We start from the raw sequence: 8,006 nt of genomic DNA on the forward strand, positions 1-8,006 counted from the left end.
AGAAGCCAAAAGCTGTCACAGCCATTGGCCTACTTCAAGTCCTTTGCCCTTGTTCGCCCCAACAGTAATGAATACTGTGGGTGGTGCGTGCTGGACCAAGATACTGGGAGATCCTTGACTGCTGGGCCATCAGCAAGCCGCTGCCAGAAATGTCTTTGGAGAGCTGGCTGCCTTGAGGAAGCGCTGCTTCCTTCCACAGTCTGTGGCTGCCTGTGTGAGCCAGGCTGCTCTCCAGCTGCACCTCTTGGTGACCATGCGAGATGGGGCAAACCAAAGGCAGAGTGCAAGGCAGGTAGCAACGGCGAGCACCTCATCGCAGAGGTGCTTTGCCGTGATGTTTCTGGAACCTGTGTTAATGTCCTTTAGTCCTGGGTTGCACATGATTAAGGCTGGCTCTGGACTGTGGCCAAGGCAAAGGAGGGTAGATTTCAACGGCTGCTTTCAGGGCAACCTCACCTGAATCAATAGACCTTTGGTACCTTTATTGCAACATTCAGAAGCTTAGAAAAGTGAAGTAAACAAAGCCATGACTTTCATTATTCTTAAGGTTGATTGCTTAGATATAATATGATGCAGAAGCTGTAAATGGGCAAACAAAGCTACTGTTGCAGCCCTCCTGCCTTTGGAGCGTGCTCAAAGCTTCCAAAAGGAAGAAGCATAGGTCAGACTTCACTGCCTTTCCACTTACTACCTTGATAAGAGAATTGCACAGAGCTGTGGAAATTGTTCTGTGGCATATTTCTGACAGGGAGGAGGACGATAAGGGTGAAATCTAGATGGTAAACTGGACTGGGTGAAAGTTTAATGATTCACAAATGTATTTAGTGTCTAAGACCAAAGTATGTAGAGCAGCTAAAGGGTTGTAACAAATTTGTTATGAAATCACACCTATGTAATTGCAGTAAAACCCTAAATCAAAGACCTTACGTTTACAATTCCAACAAAACTATTACATAGCAGGACTCAATATGCCCATAATTTTCCCCTCTCTTAAATTCTGGTGAGTGAATAGAAAAGATATGAGCATCACTACAGCCATACTGTCCTGCTGAGATCTCACCCTTCTTTATCTATGTGAGCTGAGTCTCCTCCACCTGTATCAAATCTTGAATTTTAGGTCAAATAGTATAGTCATTAAAGCGCACTTAGTAAATACAAATAATGGTTGTTAATAACCAACTCTTACGTGTCATTGCCTCATCTTATTTTTATCATTCCTTCCTTATGAGTTCTGATAATTCTCCTTTGAAAAGACTTGTGTTAGTATTTATTGCTCTTTCGAGGCTTTTTGTCAGCTCAGTAAAAGCCTCTATCATTATTATTCTTAGCTCAGGTTCTTGGTTCAAAACTACACCAATCTTCCTACACAGTGGGGTGACAGCTACAAAGTGCACACTGGAACAAGTCAATGGCTATTGTCTTTTTTTAGGGGATGACTCACACATCCTTATGACAAGACAGAGTAGCTTCATTGTACTCATATGAACCAGGGAGTCCTTTCTCTCAGACACCCTAAAGAAAGACAAAGTAAAAGGCAGCTGCAGCGCAGTGAACTCCTCAGGACAAAAACATAGATCTTAGAGAGGATGTATGAGACGCTTGTTAAGAGATAACTTGCAAAAACAAACCAGAATCTTTTTAGAATATTTTAAATACTTCTAGAGACTTGCACTGCTCTTGGATCGTATTTGTTGAGTTTAAAATTAATCTAACAAAACAGCATCAGTGAAAAACATAAGAAGATATTTCATGTCATTTCACTTTGTTAAAGACCCCTAAGGTGTCTCCATCACTTCTTTTTGTGTTTTGAGAGAAAAATAGAACAATACAAAATACTTACATAACAAGGAAAATGCTCACAAAGTCCAAGTGACTGCTTGAGGCAGCTAAGCCTTACCTAGCCTTTTCAGCAGGCTGCAAGCACATGGGCAGCCAGTTAATGTGACTCATCTGATAAGCTGTTCCTGGACAGTGCTTGGCCATACATTATGGTACAGCCAGCTGCTAGGCTCTCTTCTTTATGCTAATGCTTGGCTGGGCTGTTATTTATGTTATGGTAGGGCATGGTCTGGACAGCTGAGCAGACCTTATTGCTTGCTGGGACTATCCAAGAGCATTTCTGTGTTTTCTTTTCACACCAATGCATAAGAACAAAACCTTCTACTGCCTGGCACTGATATGGCTGTGCCCGAGTTGTGCTGGGCTCTATAGAAAGGCATAGCATAGTCTGGTTTGGCATTTGGAAGTTTTCTCTCTCATCTTGAGGCATGTTACCCTCAGCGCGCACCTTTGTTGTGAAATGTATGAATTGAGGGCATCAGCTGAGCAGTAAGCATTTCAGCAAATATCTTCATAATGGGTTTGAGAAATGTAATTGGAGGCCTGATCTTGCAGAGATATAGGCAAACACTTAACTACTCTGAATGTTTCCAAAGATTTCAGGAGACTATTCATAATAGAAAAGTTATGCACATATTTTTTAAACATTTGCAAAGTTTTGTTGTTTAATAATGACTCAACTTGGCTCCCAGTTAAGCATACAAATATAACACAACAATAAATGTGTAAAGTTGACTCCGTTAATGATGTGGCAAAAATCACTAACTTCTTTTCCCTGTCTACAAATTGCTAGACAATGCCTAGTAATTATGCAGGAGTGGCTGGGTGGGAAGGGTTGGGTAGCTGCATTTATCATTGCTTGTCCATTTAGCAAAGATAATGCTTCTGTTGTCTTACAGAGTATCATATATAAAACATCCCTCAAATTTTTAATAAGCAATTTTAATAAGAAATGATGTGCCCAGTTGGATGGAAAAAAAAAAGAAAGAGAAGGAGCATTCTGCACTCTGTGCACTCTGTCTTGCTGCATTGATGTTTCAGGGACAATAAAAAGTACAGCTCATAAAACTAAGCCATGTTGGGCTGGATATTGGGACAAAGATAGGAAAAAAAATTGGGAGGGGGGTGAAAAATTTTGCTGTAGATTTGACTACTAAAAATACACATTCTTAAGTCAACTGACACAGGAAAGAAAACTGGAAATGTGCTCTAGGTGACCCTGCTTGAGCAGGGGACCAGATGATCTCCAGAGATCCCTTCCAACCTCAACCCTTCGATGATTTTTTGGATGATGAAAGCTGCTATAAGGTATTTAGGGTGAAGAAGAAGTCCTTGACAAAGATATCATAGTTGTGGTGAAGGAACTGATTTTTAAATACTTTTCTGAAGTTCACAAGGTCATCAAAAGGAGGGAGGCTTCAGAAATACACTATTGTTGTCATGTTGTGAGAGCAAAGAGAAAAATATTGAGGCCAGTGGTGACCAGACCTAGAAAAGCAGTCTCCAAAGGAGCTGGAATGGTTAAAAGCATTTAGACAGGATAACTGTAACTTTCTGTAGGAGGACTTGTCATGTACAAGTTTGTATCAACTGTAAAGGAGCATAAAAGTTAAGTAATACATTATGAGCAGAGTGGTGCTGGGCAGTAATCACTGTAAAACTGCTGAATGAATGATTTCTTATCTGTATGTCACATTGAAATACTCTTTCACACAGAAAGAAGTTTGTATTATTTCCCTTTGCACCTTCCTCACATTTATAGTTAAATCACATAGCACACAGCTGTGGTGCAACACCTTGACGGACTTTCTCCATTTTAAGAGCGGGTGGCTTTTCATGCATCTAGGTGTTCTGCACATGGAATGATTATTTTCCTTGAGCAATTCCCCTTGGCAACTCGCAGCATCAGTTTTCTTCCTGTTATTCCTTCTGCTTTGAAGGCAAGATGAAGGTCAGAGAATGAAGGAGAACAGACAGTAACACAGAAGAGAGTTGTGAGTCTTGGAGCCAAGTTACCTTCTCTGCTCACACCACCTCTTTCTGTTGCCAGCTGACTCATCCACCACACATCTGATCAATTTGGTCTCTGCAATGCTAAGAAAGGAAAGTACTGGAGTTACTTGAAGACTGTTATGCTTCCTTCTAAGAATTAAGGGTGATTTGAGTAAAGGAGTAGAAAAAAAGGCTGAAGAGGGAGAGTCAGGTTTGAGGATCAGATACAAAGCAGTGGGGAAGGATACAGCTGAAGTATCATGTAAGACCGAAGCTAATATGGCCCATAAGAAGCATTCACCTGGGTTGTACTCACGCTTTTTTCCAAAGACCCTTCAAACATAGGCTCTTCTGACCCTTCAGGACCTTCATTCATTATGTGACTAAAATGCACATGTATCATGTCACGAGAGGAGTGCAGGTCTGGTCATATGATGGAAGTGTGCAAGGGCTGGCTTGGATCCCTGAAGACTGCTTTTTTATCCTGCATCCCAGGCATATCACTGGAAGGGAGCTGTGCTACTTGTTCCCAGAATGTCTCTGTTGGAGATGGTGACCCATCCTGGCAAAAAAAATGGGAACTACAAATGTAAGAAGTTCCTTAAAGTTGCCATGAATTTAACCTGGTTTTTGGGTTGATTCACACATTGCCCTCAGATACACTTCACTCTTTAAAAATGGCATTGCTAATTGCCATTGCACAAAGATCTCTTTTCATGAGCCTTTTTTCAGTCTGGGGATTGCTAAAGAATTGTTCAGTATGACTAGTGGCTACTTCTGTGTCTCATTGAGGTAGGTTATCAAAGCAGCATGTCATTTATTTCCGTTTCCTGACACAAGTCCAATTTCATTTTGTGTCAAAGCTGGCTGAGCCAGGAGGTTTGGAACTGGTTCAGCAGATATTGCAGGAAGCCTCACAGAACGCACGTATCCAAGAATACATGAATTAAGTACGAGCACCGTGAAATTCTGCTTAGCCATTGGCTAGGTGTTGCCAGTCACCTCTTCCATGCTTTGTCCTGCTTTTGCAGGAGATCTTGCAGTCTTACCTGATACCGTCAGGCCCAATGGGGGAGGCGCAAGCTGAGCAGTGCACAGAAATTAGAGATCAGTGGAACAGAGATCTTAAAAGAATTCAAAGCCTGACGCAGGGAACAAAAAACACTCTAAAGTACCCAATATGGCTGTGCACAGATTTCAAATGCAAATGTACATCTGTGGTGTTAGGGAGAACTGAAAGTCACCAACCACTGGAGGTAAAATGAAGTTATATACAGTCCAAAACTAGGTCATTGATTTTTCTGATTCAGACAGAAAGAATAGGTTCAGAATGGAGAACAGCATTCAAGAAATGGGATGTTGCTGTAAACTCTGGATTTGGAACTTTTTTAGCTTTTCCAAACTTGTTTTAATAAACACCTGAAATCCAACAGAAGATACCCTGAGTTAACTGACATTGATTTTCTTAGACCTTCTTTTGGTTCCAAATACCTGACAGTTTTTGTATTATGGTAACATATATACAATTTCATGTATTCTGGTTTAATGATGCATGGTCAAGAGCCAAGGCATTACTTTCATTTCCTGACTTGTGTCAGAACTGCAACAGACTCCTGATATGCTATCAAGAATGCAGCTTCTTACACTTGGTGATTTACAGGTTTTATGGTACTGTACTTTGCGGCAAACTTCCTGCTGCTGTGATTTCAGTATAGGTATGCAGTAAAAAGGAGAGGTAAACTAAGGGGGACTTTGTATAGAGGATGCTGGCGTTTTAGCAGCTTCAGATCAAAGGTATATGTTATCAAACCTGAAGACATGAGTGCTTATGTAAGTTAAAAAATGCTGACTAGAAATGTCAAAATGCACAGGGAAACTGGAATAGGGTGAGGTAAAAGGACCCAAGAATTCTGACAACCAAGTTTGTATTGAAGAACCATGCTAGCAGAATTCATTACTGTGGATAAACTTACCACAGAGTATTTAGTCCTCTTCCATTTTTGAGTTGTTATCCATAAATTTTCTATTCATCGAACCAAATAGTTGAGGCTGGAAGGAACGTCTGGAGATCATCTAGTCCAATCTCCCCTGCCAGCTGGACATTACTGAGAAAAGTGGCTCCATTTTCTTTACACCCTCCCATCAGGTATTATACATGTTGATAAGACCCCACCCAGACCCTTCTTACTGATGCTAAACATGTATGCCACATGCTCCAGTCCTTTAATCATCTTTCTGAACCTTCACTGGACTTGCTCCAGTGTGTCCATGTCTCTTGTACTGGGAAGCCCAGCACTGGATCCAGCACTCCAAATGTGGCCTCACCAGTGCTGAGTGAAGGGATAGGATCATCTCCCTCCACCTGCTGGCAATGCAACCCTAATGCAGCCCGGGTTGCCGCTGGCCTTCTTTGCTGCAAGGGTGTGTTGCTGGCTCACATTCAGCTTGTTGTCCATCAGGACCCCAGGTCCTTTTCCACCAAGTTGCTTTCCAGCTGATTGGCCGCCTTGGTCTGTACAAAATTCTTATTTTTCAAGAAATTAGAGGAAGGAATATGATCCCATAGCCCCTTCTCACTTAATTAGTCACAATGTGTGATTGCTCTACTGAGCACATGGATTGGTTTTGCTCTTGCCAGGAAGTTAGAAACAGTAGAATTGTGAATGGCAACATTCATGCTTACATTTCTTCATTAACATATGAATACAATCGGTTGTATTTACCATTGTCCTTCTATTTTTCCTCTTCTCAGTGACTGCTTTCACAGCTTCTGATTCTGTCTCTGTACTTGTGTCTTTTGCCTCTCCTTCCTCTACTTTAATGCTGTCTTTGCAGAAAGAGGACTGCCTATTCCCTTTGTCTCCAGACAGAAACTGTACTTTGCTGCAGCAGGAAGTGGGAATGTGCCAGTGGGAATCATAAGTTATTGCAGTTTAATTGCTGCCTGGATCATCCTAGTCAAAATAGAAAGAGTGGTGGGGCCTGGATGAAATGTAGTCAACCGAAAATTAGGGCAACAGTTGTCTTGTTTCTAGTTGTCCTCTATTTTCCTCGTCGCATGAGGAGAAACAATAGAAGTGCAATATAGTGGTTCCAGCAAACAGAATAGCAGGACAGGATAATGGGCTGTAGTGCCCTAAGCAATCTAAAATGACATTAAGACTTCACATAAACCAGCTGAGGAGTTCATTTCAGCATGACTTTTGATTTTACTTCAGCTCATACTTCTTTCCCCTTCTCTAAGCTTTGTGATTCAAAGTATTGAAGAAGCTTTATAGGCAATTTCTCTTGAGGAACATAGCCAGTATAATGAGGAAAGTGATTACTCCCCTTTACTTGGTATTTGTTGGACATCATCTACATCTACATCTACAATACTGTTTTGGGCCCCACAGTACAAAGAAGACACTGCCAAAGTGAAGCAAGTTCAGCGGAGGATAGTTATGAGGGTAGTTAAGCACAGGAATGGGTTGCCCAGAGAGACTATGGAGGTTTTGAAGACTGGACTGGACAAAGCTATGTGCAACCTGTTCTGAATTCAGTGTTGGCCCAGTGTTAAATGGAAAGTTGGATTAGAGATGTCCAAAGGTCCCTTCCAATTAAGACTGCAGGAAACCACTGATTGCTCTGATGTGCTATTGACAAGCAATAGGGAAACATGCTTGTAATTGCAAAAGGACACTATCAGAAATTTAAACATTTATGAGACACGGTTGTCTGCTGAAGGGTCTCTTGGGAAGCTTATTATGAGTTTAGTGCCTCACCTTGCAACACCTTTCAGAATCTCTGTCTAATAAGTCACTAGGTACAAGCAGCAAATAAAAAAACAAACAGACATGGTTGGGGCGCAGAAGCATTTAGGTCCATCAGTCTGATAGCAAAGGTAATAACAGGCCTGCTCACAAGTCAAAGCTGCAGTTGAGATAATTTGCAGTAACAGGGGTAGCACAAGTTTTCCAGGAAACTGAAACTTACTGTTCATGTATTATCTTTCTGTAAAGATTGAGTTCTCATAAAAATGTTGGATAAGAAATCAAATGTAACTTGAGTCATGACTGTAAAAACGCCTTTTATAACGATTGATTTTTCAGACAGACTGACCTTGGGAGCTGCACTCCTTTGGAGGTGTGGAGTATAAATTCCAATGCTCTGCTTTGTTGGCAGCTCTGGACAAC

Source organism: Apteryx mantelli, chromosome 7, assembly GCF_036417845.1.
Source record: "Apteryx mantelli isolate bAptMan1 chromosome 7, bAptMan1.hap1, whole genome shotgun sequence".
Classification (NCBI taxonomy): Eukaryota; Metazoa; Chordata; class Aves; order Apterygiformes; family Apterygidae; genus Apteryx; species Apteryx mantelli.